Genomic DNA, 18,541 nt, shown 5'->3' with positions numbered 1-18,541 from the left:
ATCGTGAGGTTAAGAGACTTAAACAAAACAAGATACCGATTGTTAAGGTTCGATGGAATGCTCGTAGAGGACCCGAGTTCACCTGGGAGCGTGAAGATCAGATGAAGAAGAAATACCCGCATTTATTTCTAGAAGATACGTCAACACCTCCAACTGCTTAAAATTTTGGGACGAAATTTATTTAACGGGTAGGTACTGTAGTGACCCGATCTTTTCCATGTTTATATATATATTAAATGAAATTGTTATTTACATGATTAAGTGTTTCCAACATGTTAAGCAATCAAACTTGTTAAGACTTGATTAATTGAAATAGGTTTCATATAGACAATTGACCACCCAAGTTGACCGCTGATTCACGAACGTTAAAACTTGTAAAAACTATACGATAACATATATATGGTTATATATATAGTTAACATGATTTTATTATAAGTATGGTTATATATATAGTCAACATGATTTTATTATAAGTATGTATCTCATTAGGTATTTTAACAATGAGTTATATACATAAAAATGAGACTATTAATTTAAGAAACTCGAAAACGATATATATAACGATTATCGTTATAACAACGTCTTACTAGGTACATATGAATCATATTAAGATATTGATACACTTGGTTAATTATGTTAAATGATAAGTAAATATATTATTAAGTGTATTAACAATGAAGTACATATGTAAAAATAAGACTACTAACTTAATGATTTCGAAACGAGACATATATGTAACGATTATCGTTGTAACGACATTTAACTGTATATATATCATACTAAGATATATTATATATCATAATATCATGATAATATAACAATTTAACATCTCATTTGTTATAATAAACAATGGGTTAATAACATTCAACAAGATCGTTAACCTAAAGGTTTCAAAACAACATTTACATGTAACGACTAACGATGACTTAACGACTCAGTTAAAATGTATATACATGTAGTATTTTAATATGTATTCATACACTTTTGAAAGACTTCAAGACACTTATCAAAATATTTTTACTTAACAAAAATGCTTACAATTACATCCTCGTTCAGTTTCATCAACAATTCTACTCGTATGCACCCGTATTCGTACTCGTACAATACACAGCTTTCAGATGTATGTACTATTGGTATATACACTCCAATGATCAGCTCTTAGCAGCCCATGTGAGTCACCTAACACATTTGGGAACCATCATTTGGCAACTAGCATGAAATATCTCATAAAATTACAAAAATATGAGTAATCATTCATGACTTATTTACATGAAAACAAAATTACATATCCTTTATATCTAATCCATACACCAACGACCAAAAACACCTACAAACACTTTCATTCTTCAATTTTCTTCATCTAATTGATCTCTCTCAAGTTCTATCTTCAAGTTCTAAGTGTTCTTCATAAATTCCAAAATTTCTAGTTTCATAAAATCAAGAATACTTCCAAGATTGCAAGTTTACTTCCAAGTTTTCTAAATCCATTCCAAGTAATCATCCAAGATCAAGAAACCTTTGTTACTTACAGTAGGTTATCTTTCTAATATAAGGTAATAATCATATTCAAACTTTAATTCAATTTCTATAACTATAACAATCTTATTTCGAGTGAAAATCTTACTTGAAATTGTTTTCGTGTCATGATTCTGCTTCAAGAACTTTCAAGCCATCCAAGGATCCTTTGAAGCTAGATCTATTTTTCTCATTTCCAGTAGGTTTATCCAAGGAACTTGAGGTAGTAATGATGTTCATAACATCATTCGATTCATACATATAAAGCTATCTTATTCGAAGGTTTAAACTTGTAATCACTAGAACATAGTTTAGTTAATTCTAAACTTGTTCGCAAATAAAAGTTAATCCTTCTAACTTGACTTTTAAAATCAACTAAACACATGTTCTATATCTATATGATATGCTAACTTAATGATTTAAAACCTGAAAACACGAAAAACACCGTAAAACCGGATTTACTCCGTCGTAGTAACACCGCGGGCTGTTTTGGGTTAGTTAATTAAAAACTATGATAAACTTTGATTTAAAAGTTGTTATTATGGGAAAATGATTTTTATTATGAACATGAAACAAAATTATGGTTAAACTCAAAGTGGAAGTATGTTTTCTAAAATGGTCATCTAGACGTCGTTCTTTCGACTGAAATGACTACCTTTACAAAAACGACTTGTAACTTATTTTTCCGACTATAAACCTATACTTTTTCTGTTTAGATTCATAAAATAGAGTTCGATATGAAACCATAGCAATTTGATTCACTCAAAACGGATTTAAAATGAAGAAGTTATGGGTAAAACAAGATTGGATAATTTTTCTCATTTTAGCTACGTGAAAATTGGTAACAAATCTATTCCAACCATAACTTAATCAACTTGTATTGTATATTATGTAATCTTGAGATACCATAGACACGTATACAATGTTTCGACCTATCATGTCGACACATCTATATATATTTCGGAACAACCATAGACACTCTATATGTGAATGTTGGAGTTAGCTATACAGGGTTGAGGTTGATTCCAAAATATATATAGTTTGAGTTGTGATCAATACTGAGATACGTATACACTGGGTCGTGGATTGATTCAAGATAATATTTATCGATTTATTTCTGTACATCTAACCGTGGACAACTAGTTGTACGTTACTAACGAGGACAGCTGACTTAATAAACTTAAAACATCAAAATATATTAAAAGTGTTGTAAATATATTTTGAACATACTTTGATATACAGTATATATTGTTATAGGTTCGTGAATCAACCAGTGGCCAAGTCTTACTTCCCGACGAAGTAAAAATCTGTGAAAGTGAGTTATAGTCCCACTTTTAAAATCTAATATTTTTGGGATGAGAATACATGCAGGTTTTATAAATGATTTACAAAATAGACACAAGTACGTGAAACTACATTCTATGGTTGAATTATCGAAATCGAATATTCCCCTTTTTATTAAGTCTGGTAATCTAAGAATTAGGGAACAGACACCCTAATTGACGCGAATCCTAAAGATAGATCTATTGGGCCTAACAAACCCCATCCAAAGTACCGGATGCTTTAGTACTTCGAAATTTATATCATATCCGAAGGGTGTCCCGGAATGATGAGGATATTCTTATATATGCATCTTGTTAATGTCGGTTACCAGGTGTTCACCATATGAATGATTTTTATCTCTATGTATGGGATGTGTATTGAAATATGAAATCTTGTGGTCTATTGTTACGATTTGATATATATAGGTTAAACCTATAACTCACCAAAATTTTTGTTGACGTTTAAAGCATGTTTATTCTCAGGTGAATACTAAGAGCTTCCGCTGTTGCATACTAAAATAAGGACAAGATTTGGAGTCCATGTTTGTATGATATTGTGTAAAAACTGCATTCAAGAACTGATTTCGATGTAACATATTTGTATTGTAAACCATTATGTAATGGTCGTGTGTAAACAGGATATTTTAGATTATCATTATTTGATAATCTACGTAAAGCTTTTTAAACCTTTATTTATGAAATAAAGGTTATGGTTTGTTTTAAAAATGAATGCAGTCTTTGAAAAACATCTCATATAGAGGTCAAAACCTCGCAACGAAATCAATTAATATGGAACGTTTTTAATCAATAAGAACGGGACATTTCAGTTGGTATCCGAGCGTTGGTCTTAGAGAACCAGAAAATTTGCATTAGTGTGTCTTATCAAGTTTGTTAGGATGCATTAGTGAGTCTGAACTTCGACCGTGTTTTCTTTAAAAATGATTGCTTAACATTTTTGTTGGAAACTATATATTTTTAACATGTGAATATTATGTGATATATTAATCTCTTAACGTGTTTGATATTATGTGATAGATGTCTACCTCTAGAACAAGTCCCATTGACTCACCTAATAATAATGAAGAGTCAAATGTAAATTGGAATGATTCGTGGACTGATTCACAAGTTCCCGAAGAGGAACCGGAAGAAGAATCGGAACCGGAAGAAGAATCGGAACCGGAGGAGGAGGAACCGGAAGAAGAAATAGAACCGGTGGGAGAAATAATAAAACGGTTAAGTAAAAGAAAATCCTCAACTAACCGACCAAGGTTAATTATGGTCAATAGTGTTTCCGCCAAGGAAGCAAAATATTGGGAGGATTACCAATTCTCCGATGAATCGGATTCCGACGAGAATTCCGATGATGTTATAGAAATTGCCCCAACTGAATTTAAAAAGGCAAAAGAAAATAATAAGGGAAAGGGCATAAAAATAGAGAAATCTAATTCCAACCCCGATGAACTTTATATGTATCATCAACCCCCGAAGCCCTTAAGTTGTAACAATGACCCGGGAACCTCTAAACCACCAGGTTTTTCTAAACCGTTGTGGAAAACGACAGCTCGTATTAGGGGAACATCATATATCCCTAGAAACTTGGCAAAACGAACCAAAACCGAAGAAGAAGAAACGAGCGAGTCGGAATAAGATAGTTGTATTCGTGTGGTGTAATATATGTAATATAGTGTGCTTATGCTTTATGATATATGTAAAAATTGCTTGTATTAATAAGTAATTTTTTTTATGAATCTAACTCTTGTCTATTTTACAGTATAAAAACACAAAATGGATAGACAACCCAATATTTTAAGAGACCTACCCGGAGACATGATTGATGAAATCTTGTCTAGAGTCGGTCAGAATTCTTCGGCACAACTATTTACAGCGAAATCAGTTTGTAAGACATTCGAAGAACGTTCCAAGAATGCCTTGGTTTATAAGAGACTTTTGTTTGAAAGATGGGGGATATCACATTGGGAAACCCATAAGTTACGATGTGTTTACTTTGACGCATATATTGCGGGGAACCCAAATGCTATTTTGCGCAACGGGTTAAGAAATTATTTTGACTCAATGTATCCGAATATAGGACTTCATGATTTAGAAAAAGCGGCTAACATGCAACATAAAGAAGCATGTTATGCTTACGGGTTAGTAATGTTCGCTTCTCACCAAAGTGAGAAAAAGAACATCGGGCTACAACTATTAAACAAAACGTTCCCACAAGTGACGGAGTCGGTAATTGGGGTAAGAAATGAGGTTTTTAGGTTATTACGAGACTGTTGGTCATTACGTAACCCTCGTCCCTTTGACGACGTTACAACACGCTGTCTTATCAATGACCATAACGGTTATGTTCCATAAGACCAAGGATGGGAAGACTTTCCTAGTAAAACCAGAATGCATGACTTGTTTCTGGACGTATGAATTACGTGTCTTTATTGCCTTTGCTGAACGACTTGTGTACTAGCTAGAATTATCTTCACAACTATCTTGTATCAAAGTTATTGTGTGCTATATTTCATGCTTTATGTAAATTAAGCGGTATTGTAAGTTTGTAAAATATTGTATAAAAGTTTGAACGCGAAATATTATTATAATCAGTTTTTCATATAGAATTGTAGTAGTTGAATTGTATATTAGCTACTAAGTATGAACTTAACGGGCATGTACTACCCGAATTTAAACTTATAAAACGCTAATATGAAGAAAAAGCTTTTATAAATGAGTTCATATTATGCTACGAAATACTATTAACTACTCTTAATATTCTGTATGATTAACTTGTTCCATTTGACTATTTTGAAGGAAATGGCACCGACTACTCGACACACCGTGAATATGAATGAAGAGGAATTCCGTACTTTTCTAGCTTCAAACATAGCCGTAGTACAGGCTGCGCTACATACCAACAATAACCTTGGATCTAGCAGTACAGGAAATCGTGTAGGATGCACCTACAAAGAATTCACTGCCTGCAAACCTTTGGAATTTGATGGAACTGAAGGACCGATCGGATTGAAACGGTGGACCGAGAAGGTCGAATCGGTGTTTGCCATAAGTAAGTGTACTGAAGAGGACAAAGTGAAGTACGCTACGCATACCTTCACAGGTTCTACGTTAACATGGTGGAATACCTATCTAGAGCAAGTGGGACAAGATGATGCGTACGCACTACCGTGGTCAGCATTCAAGCACTTGATGAACGAGAAGTACCGTCCCAGAACCGAGGTCAATAAGCTCAAGACAGAACTTAGAGGGTTACGAACCCAAGGATTTGATATTACCACGTACGAAAGATGATTCACAGAATTGTGCCTATTGTGTCCGGGAGCGTTCGAAGATGAGGAAGAGAAGATCGACGCGTTTGTGAAAGGATTACCGGAAAGAATCCAAGAAGATATAAGTTCACACGAGCCCGCCTCCATACAACAGGCATGTAGAATGACTCACAAACTAGTGAACCAGATTGAGGAAAGAATTAAAGAATAGACAGCTGAAGAGGCCAATGTGAAGCAAGTCAAAAGAAAGTGGGAGGAAAAAGGTGATAAGAATCACCAATACAACAACAACAGCAATTACAATAATAATCGCAACAATTATCCCAACAATCGCAACATCAATCGCAACTACAACAAATGGCCCAACAACAACAACAACAACAACAACAACAACAACAACAACAACAACAACAACAACAACAACAGCAACTACAACAATCATCCCAACAACAATAACAACCGCAACAACAACAACAATCAGAAGCAGCTTTGCCAAAGGTGTGAAAAGTATCACTCGGGGTTCTGCACCAAATTTTGCAACAAGTGTAAAAGAAATGGTCATAGCGCGAGCTTTTATATATATATATATATATATATATATATATATATATATATATATATATACACACCAGAGAGCAGAGAAAATGAGAAGGAGTAAATGAAATCGAAGCAAAACTCGAGCTTTTATAGCACCTGACCTGAAACAGCACCCCATGCGATCGCATGGGGTTTACTCTCTGTGGCCATGCGATCGCATGGCAAGGATTTCCAGCTCACCTTGTTTTGTTGTTTTGCTTGTCGACATAATTAAATAATTATACAATATATATTAATTAATTATATATTATATTATATTCTCGTGCTAAGTTAACTTGTAATTTTGGTTCCGATGTCTTGTACGTTTACGTTCGACTTATGTCCCGGTTCTGGTTTTTCGAACGTCCTTTCGTACGCTTAGAAAACTCGTATTTTACTTCTCGCGACACATACCTTTATTAATAAATAGACTTAAATTGCCAATAAACTATATCACACAAAGTGTATCTTGAACTTTCGAGTGTTTTGGTCAATTGCTTCTTTAAATCATTTTCTCGTTATTTATCAAAGTATATTTAATAATATTGTTTTAAATCAAAACATTTTATGACCAAGTTAATATTATATTTTATCACTTTGTAAAATATATATTCAAATTACGTTATTTAAAGAAAAATATTTTAACAATCAATTCCTATTATATCTAAAACGTTTTCACACGTTTGAAATCAAATCAATAAAATTTGGTTCTCCATTAACTATTATCTAGTTTTCGTTAATCGACACATTTGTTCTTACTTGAAAATCATTTTACCATTTTCCGAATAAACATATTTCTTAAATCACAGTGGACCTCATAACAGAGACCCATAATCATATCATAATGTATCTGATAACTCAATCATTTGAAATTATCTTATAATTCCGTTGGCAAATACGTTTATGTAAAGTATTATACATCTAATACTTTGTTAACGTTTTCAATTAATATTATATATTATATATACATATCTATATACACATAAATGTTTGTGAATCATCGAGCACAGCTAAAAGTAATTGATTATATGAACACAGTTCAAAGTTTTTGAGATTTCAACATTACAGAATTTGCTTATCGTGTCGGAAACATATAAAGATTAAGTTTAAATTTGGTTTGAAATTTTTGGGTTGTCACAGTACCTACCCGTTAAAGAAATTTCGCTCCCGAAATTTGATCGAGGTCGTAATGGATAACAATAAGAACGTTTTCATGACGAATATGAGTTGATAAACAGAGTTTCATCATTATTGACTAATATAGATAAAACGATTCGATTATGTGAAGCGTACGAGTGAAGCTGTCACAAAAGGTTGAGATAGAGATTTAAATTTTGACGTAATCACGGTGGATTTTCGGATTTCAAGGAATCTAAAGATAATCCTTGAAATCTATAAAAGATTTGATTCTCCGGTAATCAAGGAAATTATGATCCTCTTTGATTAATTGCGGTAATCTGCCTCGATTGCTGTGTCTGATATTTCGCTATAAATTGACCTCTTCCGTTCCATTATTTTCTCCACCTCTATACTTTCTTCCTTAATTCATACTTTCAAAAGATTGTGAAAATGCTTAATCCAGTTCTGATTCTTGATATTTTCTTGGCTATTGTATCCTTTATTCTTCTGTTTCATCTGCCACCAGAGGAAGTTATTTTCTTCTACTATTACCTTGGGGTTATAATGTTTTTAATTCTCCCGTGTCTTTATGTTGCAATACATATTGATATACACAGTTTGTAATTTATGTGTTGTTGTCAGGCTTTATATCTTCCCTTATATTTAGGAGTTCTATGCTTTTGTTTTTCCTTCCCGACTTCAAGTCAAGCGAATAATTGTCCAGAATTCGTAGGTATAGAGTTTCGAATGATCATAATATACAAAGTAGAAAGGAAAGGTAATAGCACGATTTAATTTGTCAAATTACCAGAATATCCGAAAAAGACAGAATCATCAAGAAAAATATTTTCTTGATAGTTTAGAGGTTAAATAGAATGAAAGAGTTATGTAACATGGTTCATGATGAGGGTATGATCTGTGAACCTTTATCACGTTCCATTAGAAACTCAGCATGACTTACTGTAATATAATCACGTTGATCAAGTGTCATTATATTATACTAACTCATGCTTCAATTCCCAACACTACTTCCAAAACATTCATATTTTAAACTTGAAGGTTTACATAATATAGAAACTAAACAGTTTCCTTTATGATGTAATACAGATAACGCAAGAAGATAAATGATTTCAGATAAGGATAGTTATGAAAATATCTTCAGAAATATCGAGGATATTTATAATGAAAGATACGATGATATCTTAGAATTTCTAATATCGAAAGGTGATGAAGAATATTTGTCCGCAAAGGTTTAGAGTCAGGAGCAAGGTTTTCATTAATGACTTCAGCAGATATTGAATCATTTGGATTCTTTGAAGGCATGTTTAGTCTTTGTGATTTGTCCACAGCCTCCTTCATGGTATTATGATAAGTAAACATATCATTAAGTATATTAACAATGAACTACATATGTAAAAACAAGACTACTAACTTAAGGATTTCGAAACGAGGCATATATGTAACGATTATCGTTGTAACGACATTTAATTGTATATATATCATATTAAGATATATTAATACATCATAATATCATGATAATGTAATAATTTAACATCTCTTTAGATATAATAAACAATGGGTTAACAACATTTAACATGATCGTTAACTTAAAGGTTTTAAAACAACACTTACATGTAACGACTAACGATGACTTAACGACTCAGTTAAAATATATATACATGTAGTGTTTTAATATGTATTTATACACTTTTGAAAGACTTCAAGACACTTATCAAAATACTTCTACTTAATAAAAATGCTTACAATTACATCCTCGTTCAGTTTCATCAACAATTCTACTCGTATGCTCCCGTATTCGTACTCGTACAATACACAGCTTTTAGATGTATGTACTATTGGTATATACACTCCAATGATCAGCTCTTAGTAGCCTATGTGAGTCACATAACACATGTAAGAACCATCATTTGGCAACTAGCATGAAATATCTCATAAAATTACAAAAATATTAGTAATCATTCATGACTTATTTACATGTAAACAAAATTACACATCCTTTATATCTAATCCATTTACCAATGACTAAAAACACCTACAAACACTTTCATTCTTCAATTTTCTTCATCTAATTGATTTATCTCAAGTTCTATCTTCAAGTTCTAAGTGTTCTTCATAAATTCTACAAGTTCTAGTTTCATAAAATCAAGAATACTTCCAAGTTTACTAGCTCACTTCCAATCTTGTAAAGTGATCATCCAATCTTAAGAAATTCTAGTTGTTTATAGTAAGATATAATTCTAAATCAAGGTAATACTCATATACAAACTTTGATTCAATTCCTATAACTATAACTATCTTAATTCGAGTGATAATCTTACTTGAACTTGTTTTTGTGTCATGATTCTACTTCAAGAACTTTTAAGTTATCCAAGATCCTTTGAAGCTAGATCATTTCTTGTCACTTCCAGTAGGTTTACCTACTAAACTTGAGGTACTAATGATGTTCATAACATCATTTGATTCATACATATAAAACTATCTTATTCGAAGATTTGAACATGTAATCACTAGAACATAGTTTAGTTAATTCTAAACTTGTTCGCAAATAAAAGTTAATCCTTCTAAATTGACTTTTAAAATCAACTAAACACATGTTCTATATCTATATGATATGCTAACTTAATGATTTAAAACCAAAAAACACGAAAAACACCGTAAAACTGGATATACGCCGTCGTAGTAACACCGCGGGCTGTTTTGGGTTAGTTAATTAAAAACTATGATAAACTTTGATTTAAAAGTTTTTCTTTTGGGAAAATGATTTTTCTTATGAACATGAAACTATATCCAAAAATCATGGTTAAACTCAAAGTGGAAGTATGTTTTCCAAAATGGTCATCTAGACGTCGTTCTTTCGACTGAAATGACTACCTTTACAAAAATGACTTGTAACTTGTATTTCCGACTATAAACTTATATTTTTTCTGTTTAGATTCATAAACTTAAGTTCAATATGAAATCATAGCAACTTGAAACACTCAAAACGTATTTAAAACGAAGAAGTTATGGGTAAAACAAGATTCGATAATTTTGCTTGTTGTAGCTACGTGAAAATTGGTAACAAATTTATATTAATCATATCCTATCTAACTTATATTGTATTATAAATGTATTATAATATATTATGTAATCTTGGGATACCATAGACACGTATGCAAATGTTTTAACATATCATATCGACCCATCTATATATATATTTCGGAACAACCATAGACACTCTATATGCAGTAATGTTGGAGTTAGCTATACAGGGTTGAGGTTGTTTCCAAAATATTATATATACTTTGAGTTGTGATCTAGCCTGAGGCTGGTATACACGAGGTCATGGATTGATTCAAGATAATATATATTGTTTTATTTTCTGTACATCTAACTGTGGACAACTAGTTGTAGGTTACTAACGAGGACAGCTGACTTAATAAACTTAAAACAGCAAAACGTATTAAAAATGTTGTAAATATATTTTGAACATACTTTGATATATATGTACATATTTGTTATAGGTTCGTGAATCGACCAGTGGCCAAGTCTTACTTCCCGACGAAGTAAAAATATGTGAAAGTGAGTTATAGTCCCACTTTTATAATCTAATATATTGGGATGAGAATACATGCAGTTTTATAAATGTTTTACAAAATAGACACAAGTAAATGAAACTACATTCTATGGCTGGATTATTAAACCGAATATGCCCCTTTTTAGTCTGGTAATCTAAGAATTAGGGAACAGACACCCTAATTGATGCGAATCCTAAAGATAGATCTATTGGGCCCAACGAGCCCCATCCAAAGTACCAGATGCTTTAGTACTTCGAATTCATCATGTCCGAAGGGAGTCCCGAAATGATAGGGGATATTCTATATGCATCTTGTTAAGGTCGGTTACCAGGTGTTCACCATATGAATGATTTTTATCTCTATGTATGGGATGTATATTGAAATATGAAATCTTGTGGTCTATTATTACGATTTGATAAATATAGGTTAGACCTATAACTCACCAACATTTTTGTTGACGTTTAAAGCATGTTTATTCTCAGGTGATTATTAAGAGCTTCCGCTGTTGCATGCTATTATATGGAAAAGATTTGGTGTCAGCATGCTTGTATAATATTGTTTAAAACTGCATTCGAGATTTATTTTGTTATAACATATTAATATTTGTAAACCAATATGTATTGGTAGTGTGTAAGTGTGATATTTGTTAGATTATTATTTCTGGATAATCTAAGTGGTGTCTTGTTAACCTTGTCGATAAAATAAAGGTTATGGTTTGTTTTAAAAACGAATGCAGTCTTTGAAAAACGTCTCATATAGAGGTCAAAACCTCGCAACGAAATCAATTAATATGGAACGTTTATAATCAATATGAACGAGACATTTCACTTGCTACAACACTTTATAGGCAGTGTACCTAATCGTAGAGTAGTGTAGTTTTTAGTAAGTCCGGTTCGTTCCACAGGGAGCTAGCCAATTTTAACGCTATATTTTTAAACTATATTTTAATAAATAAATAAATAAATAAATAAATATATATATATATATATATATATATAATATATATATATATATATATATATATATATATATATATATATATATATATGTATGTATATATATATGTATATATATATATGTATATTTATATATGTATATATATATATATGTGTATATATATATATATATATATATATATATATATATATATATATATATATATATATATATATATGTATATATATATATAAGTATTATTATTATTATTATAAAGGGAGGTTTTTACCGTTTAATGACCGGTTTGTCGATTTTATGTCTTAAATCACAATTAAAACCTAATGTAAAATATTAAAAATAAATATAACTTAATTTAAAGCGTAAAGTAAATGATGATAATAAAATTGCTATAATTAAAAGTGCAATAAATAAAATGACAGTAAATAAAAGTGCGAAGAGATATAAAATAAAGGAATTATGCTTATTTAAACTTCCGTAATCATGATGTTCGACGTGTTGATTTTAGTTTATTACCATGGGTTAATTGTCCTTTGTCCTGGATTATTCGATATGTCCATACGATTTTGTCCATAATAGTCCATCAGTCATAAATATAAAGTGCGAGAGTCTTCGTCAAATTATCCTTATACCCGAAGTCAAATATTCCAACTAATTGAGGATTAGAACTGTAACAAGGTCTTAATACTTTGTTTAATGAATACACCAGGTTATCGACTGCGTGTAATCCAAGGTTTTACTACTTTGTTAACAATTACACCAATTACCCTTGAATGTAATCCACCCCTATTTTAATGAGTCCATTAACTATTAATCCATTCTCGTGTCCGGTAAAATGAACGATAATTCGTATTTATAGATATCCCGCCCACCGTACCCGATTAAGCGTATGTGGTTATATATAGATACGTCAAATTGTAATCTTTATATTAAATTAACGAGGTATCGTTTAGTTAATATAAAGCCCATTAATAGCCCATAGTCCAATTTCCACAAGTGTCGTTCTTTTGTCCAAACCCCAATTATGGTACAAAGCCTAATTACCCCGTCTTTAATATTTAGCCCAACATCACGATTATTTTGGCTTAAATAAGCATAATAATAACTTAGCCACGAGACATTAATTTAAAAAGGTTGAACATAACTTACAATGATTAATAATAGCGTAGCGTTACACGGACAGAATTTTGACTTACACACTTAAAACATTCATCACTATAACCTTATTATTATTAACTTAAAATTAAAATTATAATTAAAATATAAATACAAATATAAATTTGAGAGTGAGAGAGATTGATGAATTATGTATAAATTCGGCCAGAATTCGTTGTATTTAAAGAACCTCAGCTGCTACAGTACTCCATGCGACCGCATGGAGTTTGTGCTTCCTGGCCATGCGGTCGCATGGCCGCCTTTTACTGGTCAGGTACTTTTGTTTGCTTATTGCCGACGGTTTATTAGATATATATATATATAATATATATAATTTTATATAATTATATATATATTATATTATATTTATATGCATAGTTGACTTGTAATTTTAGGTCCGTTGCGTTGCGCGTTGATAGTTGGCTCAGGTCCCGGTTCTGGATTTTCGAACGTCCTTGCGTACAATTTAATATCTTGTACTTTGCGTTTCGCGGCTCGTACTCTTGTAATTTTGAGACGTTTCTAATCAATAAATTGAACCACTTGGATTGTACTATTGTACTTTTGAGCTTTTTGGTCGTTTACGTCTTCAAATCATCGAATCTGTCTTTTGTCTTCATCTTTTAATATTTAAACGAATATCACTTGTAAATAGAACAATTGCAACCAAAAGCTTGTCTTTCTTGAAGGATAATGCTATGAAATATATGTTTGTTTTTAGCATTATCAAATATTCCCACACTTGAGCATTGCTTGTCCTCAAGCAATATAGAACTTGAATATAACTTTACTAGAATCACTTCTTTATTCTTCACACTTTGTACATCAGTGATTTTAATACGGCGTTATGAACAATGATAGTTGTAGTGACCCGAACTTTTCCATGTTTATATATATTAATTGCGATTGATATTTACATGACTAAATATTTCCAACGTGTTAAGCAATCAAACTTGTTAAGACTTGATTAAATGAAATAAGTTTCATATAGACAATTGATCACCTAAGTTGACCGGCGATTCATGAACGTTACAAATTTGTAAAAACTACATGTTGTGGTATATATAGACATATATATATATATGGTTGACATGAGATTATGATGAGTAAGTATCTCACTAAGTATATTAACAATGTGTGATATACATAAGAAATGAGATTACTAAGTTATGAAACTCGAAATGATATATATAACGATTATCGTTATGATAACGTCTACTAAATACATATGTATCATATTAAGATATTGATATACTATATTTAACATGATAAAATGATATTTAAATATATCATTAAGGGTGTTAACAATGAATTACATATGTAAAAACAAGACTACTAACTCAAGAATTACGAAACGAGACTTATATGTAACGATTATCGTTGTAACGATATTTTAAGGTATATATCATATTAAGAGATATTCATACATCATAATATCATGATAATATAATAATTTAACATCTCATTTGATATAATAAATATTGGGTTAACAACATTAATTGAGATCGTTAACTTAAAGGTTTCAAAACAACACTTACATGTAACGACTAACGAAGACTTAACGACTCCATTAGAATGTATATACATGTTGTGTTTTGATATGTATTCTTACACTTTTGAAAGACTTCAAGACACATATCAAAGTACTTCTACTTATCAAAAATGCTTACAATTACATCCTCGTTCAGTTTCATCAACAATTCTACTCGTATGCACCCGTATTCGTACTCGTACAATACACAGCTTTTAGATGTATGTACTATTGGTATATACACTCCAATGATCAGCTCTTAGCAGCCCATGTGAGTCACCTAACACATGTGGGAACCATCATTTGGCAACTAGCATGAAATATCTCATAAAATTACAAAAATATTAGTAATCATTCATGACTTATTTACATGAAAACAAAATTACATATCCTTTATATCTAATCCATATACCAACTACCAAAAACACCTACAAACCCTTTCATTCTTCAATTTTCTTCATTTAATCGATCTCTCTCAAGTTCCATCTTCAAGTTCTAAGTGTTCTTCATAAATTCCATAAGTATAGTTTCAAAAAAATCAAGAATACTTCCAAGTTTGCAAGTCTACTTCCAAGCTTTCTAATCCATTCCAAGTAATCATCTAAGATAAAGGAACCTTTGTTATTTATAGTAGGTTATATTTCTAATTCAAGGTAATATTCATATTCAAACTTTGATTCAATTTCTACAACTATAACAATCTTATTTCGAGTGAAAATCTTACTTGAACTGTTTTCGTGTCGTGATTCTGCTTCAAGAACTTTCAAGCCATCCAAGGATCCTTTGAAGCTAGATCCATTTTTCTCATTTCCAGTAGTTTTATCCAGAAAACTTGAGGTAGTAATGATGTTCATAACATCATTCGATTCATACATATAAAACTATCTTATTCGAAGGTTTAAACTTGTAATCACTAGAACATAGTTTAGTTAATTCTAAACTTGTTCACAAACAAAAGTTAATCCTTATAACTTGACTTTTAAAATCAACTAAACACATGTTCTATATCTATATAATATGCTAACTTAATGATTTAAAACCTGGAAACACGATGAACACAATAAAATCGGATATACGCTGTCGTAGTGAACCCGGGGGCTGTTTTAGTTTGGATAATTAAAAACTATGATAAACTTTGATTTAAAAGTTGTTCTTATGGAAAAATGATTTTTCATATGAACATGAAACTATATCCAAAAATCTTGGTTAAACTCAAAGTGAAAGTACGTTTTTCAAAATGGTCATCAAGATGTCGTTCTTTCGACGGAAATGACTACCTCTTTAGTAATTGACATGTAACTTAAATTTCCGACTATAAACCTATACTTTTTATGTTTGGATTCTTAAATTAGAGTTCAATATGAAACCATAGCAATTTGATTCACTCAAAACGGATTTAAAATGAAGAAGTTATGGGCAAAACAAGATTGGATATTTTTGATCTTTTTAGCTACGGGAAATGTTTAACAAATCTATACAAATCATATCCTAGCTAACTTATATTGTATTATACATGTATTCTAATATATTATGTACTCTTGGGATATCATAGACACGTATGCAAATGTTTTGACATATCATATCGACCCATGTATATATATTATTTGGAACAACCATAGACACTCTATATGCAGTAATGTTGGAGTTAGCTATACAGAGTTGAGGTTGATTCCAAAAATATATATACTTTGAGTTGTGATCTAGCCTGAGACGTATATACACTGGGTCGTGGATTGATTCAAGATAATATATATCGATTTATTTCTGTACATCTAACTGTCGACAACTAGTTGTAGGTTATTAACGAGGACAGCTGACTGAATACACTCAAATCTTTAAAACATAATAAAAATGGTTGTAATTATATTTTGATCATACTTTGATATATATGTACATATTTGTATAGGTTCGTGAATCTATCCGTGGCCAAGTCTTATTTCCGAGGAAGGAAATATCTGTGAAAGTGAGTTATAGTCCCACTTTTAAAATCTAATATTTTTGGGATGAGAATACATGCAGGTTTTATAAATGATTTACAAAATAGACACAAGTACGTGAAACTACATTCTATGGTTGAATTATCGAAATCGAATATGCCCCTTTTTATTAAGTCTGGTAATCTAAGAATTAGGGAACAGACACCCTAATTCACGCGAATCCTAAAGATAGATCTATTGGGCCTAACAAACCCCATCCAAAGTTCCGGATGCTTTAGTACTTTGAAATTTATATCATATCCGAAGGGTGTCCCGGAATGATGGGGATATTCTTATATATGCATCTTGTTAATGTCGGTTACCAGGTGTTCACCATATGAATGATTTTTATCTCTATGTATGGGATGTGTATTGAAATATGAAATCTTGTGGTCTATTGTTACGATTTGATATATATAGGTTAAACCTATAACTCACCAACATTTTTGTTGACGTTTAAAGCATGTTTATTCTCAGGTGAATACTAAGAGCTTCCGCTGTTGCATACTAAAATAAGGACAAGATTTGGAGTCCATGTTTGTATGATATTGTGTAAAAACTGCATTCAAGAAACATATGTCGATGTAATATATTTCTATTGTAAAACCATTATGTAATGGTCATGTGTAAACAGTATATTTTAGATTATCATTATTTGATAATCTACGTAATACTTTTAAAACCTTTATTGATAAAATAAAGGTTATGGTTGTTTTAAAAATGAATGCAGTCTTTGAAAAACGTCTCATATAGAGGTCAAAACCTCGCAACGAAATCAATTAATATGGAACGTTTATAATCAATATGAACGGGACATTTCAATAGTAACGTTGTGGTTTACAGTCCCACATGACTATAAAAATTTAGATCCTTTAGGAAATTGGATCTTTATGAAAACATTTGATCTTTTGAAAATTCAATCTAGCTTTTACCCTAGATAAGTTTTCCGGAATAACCCTTCATCGGTGTTTGCAAATAATTTTTGTGGGTTTCGTGGGTTTCAGATTTGAAAATTTTAGCTCAAAATTTGCGGTTTTGTGTCACCCACTTGCTAACCTTGTATTAGGAAAGCAACACGTCCAGTATACTTGCTCCGTATATTACCTTTCGGTAAACTACCGTCCGGTTGTAAAGGAAAGCGTTGAACAAACAACTGTTAAGGCAATGTCCCGTGACATGCTTTTGATTATGGTCTATATCGTGTCGGATGCAATTACTATCCTTTGTAGGAGCAATAGTAAAGATCACCCTATAGTTTTTCGGTCTGGCACATGTCTTGTCTTTGACCATGCTATGCAACCACCGTTCTTACGGTTGACACCCGATTTGGTTCAGGTGACCTAATGAATTCCGGTGAATTCTTAGGATTTTATGTTCAATGGTAATGAACGTATTGAAAAAAGGGTTTCAGAAAACAAATCGGTTTATAATTTTGATCAAAATATTTTCTCGTTCAAGCTCGAGTTTAGATATCATTGAATTCCATGAGTTTGTAATTCTCAATCTTTAAAAGTCCATCTCAAGGATTGAGTAA

The sequence above is a fragment of the Rutidosis leptorrhynchoides genome, chromosome 2 (genome assembly GCF_046630445.1).
Source record: "Rutidosis leptorrhynchoides isolate AG116_Rl617_1_P2 chromosome 2, CSIRO_AGI_Rlap_v1, whole genome shotgun sequence".
NCBI lineage: Eukaryota > Viridiplantae > Streptophyta > Magnoliopsida > Asterales > Asteraceae > Rutidosis > Rutidosis leptorrhynchoides.
The sequence above is the reverse complement of the archived record's forward strand: the minus strand, read 5'-3'. Positions refer to the sequence as shown.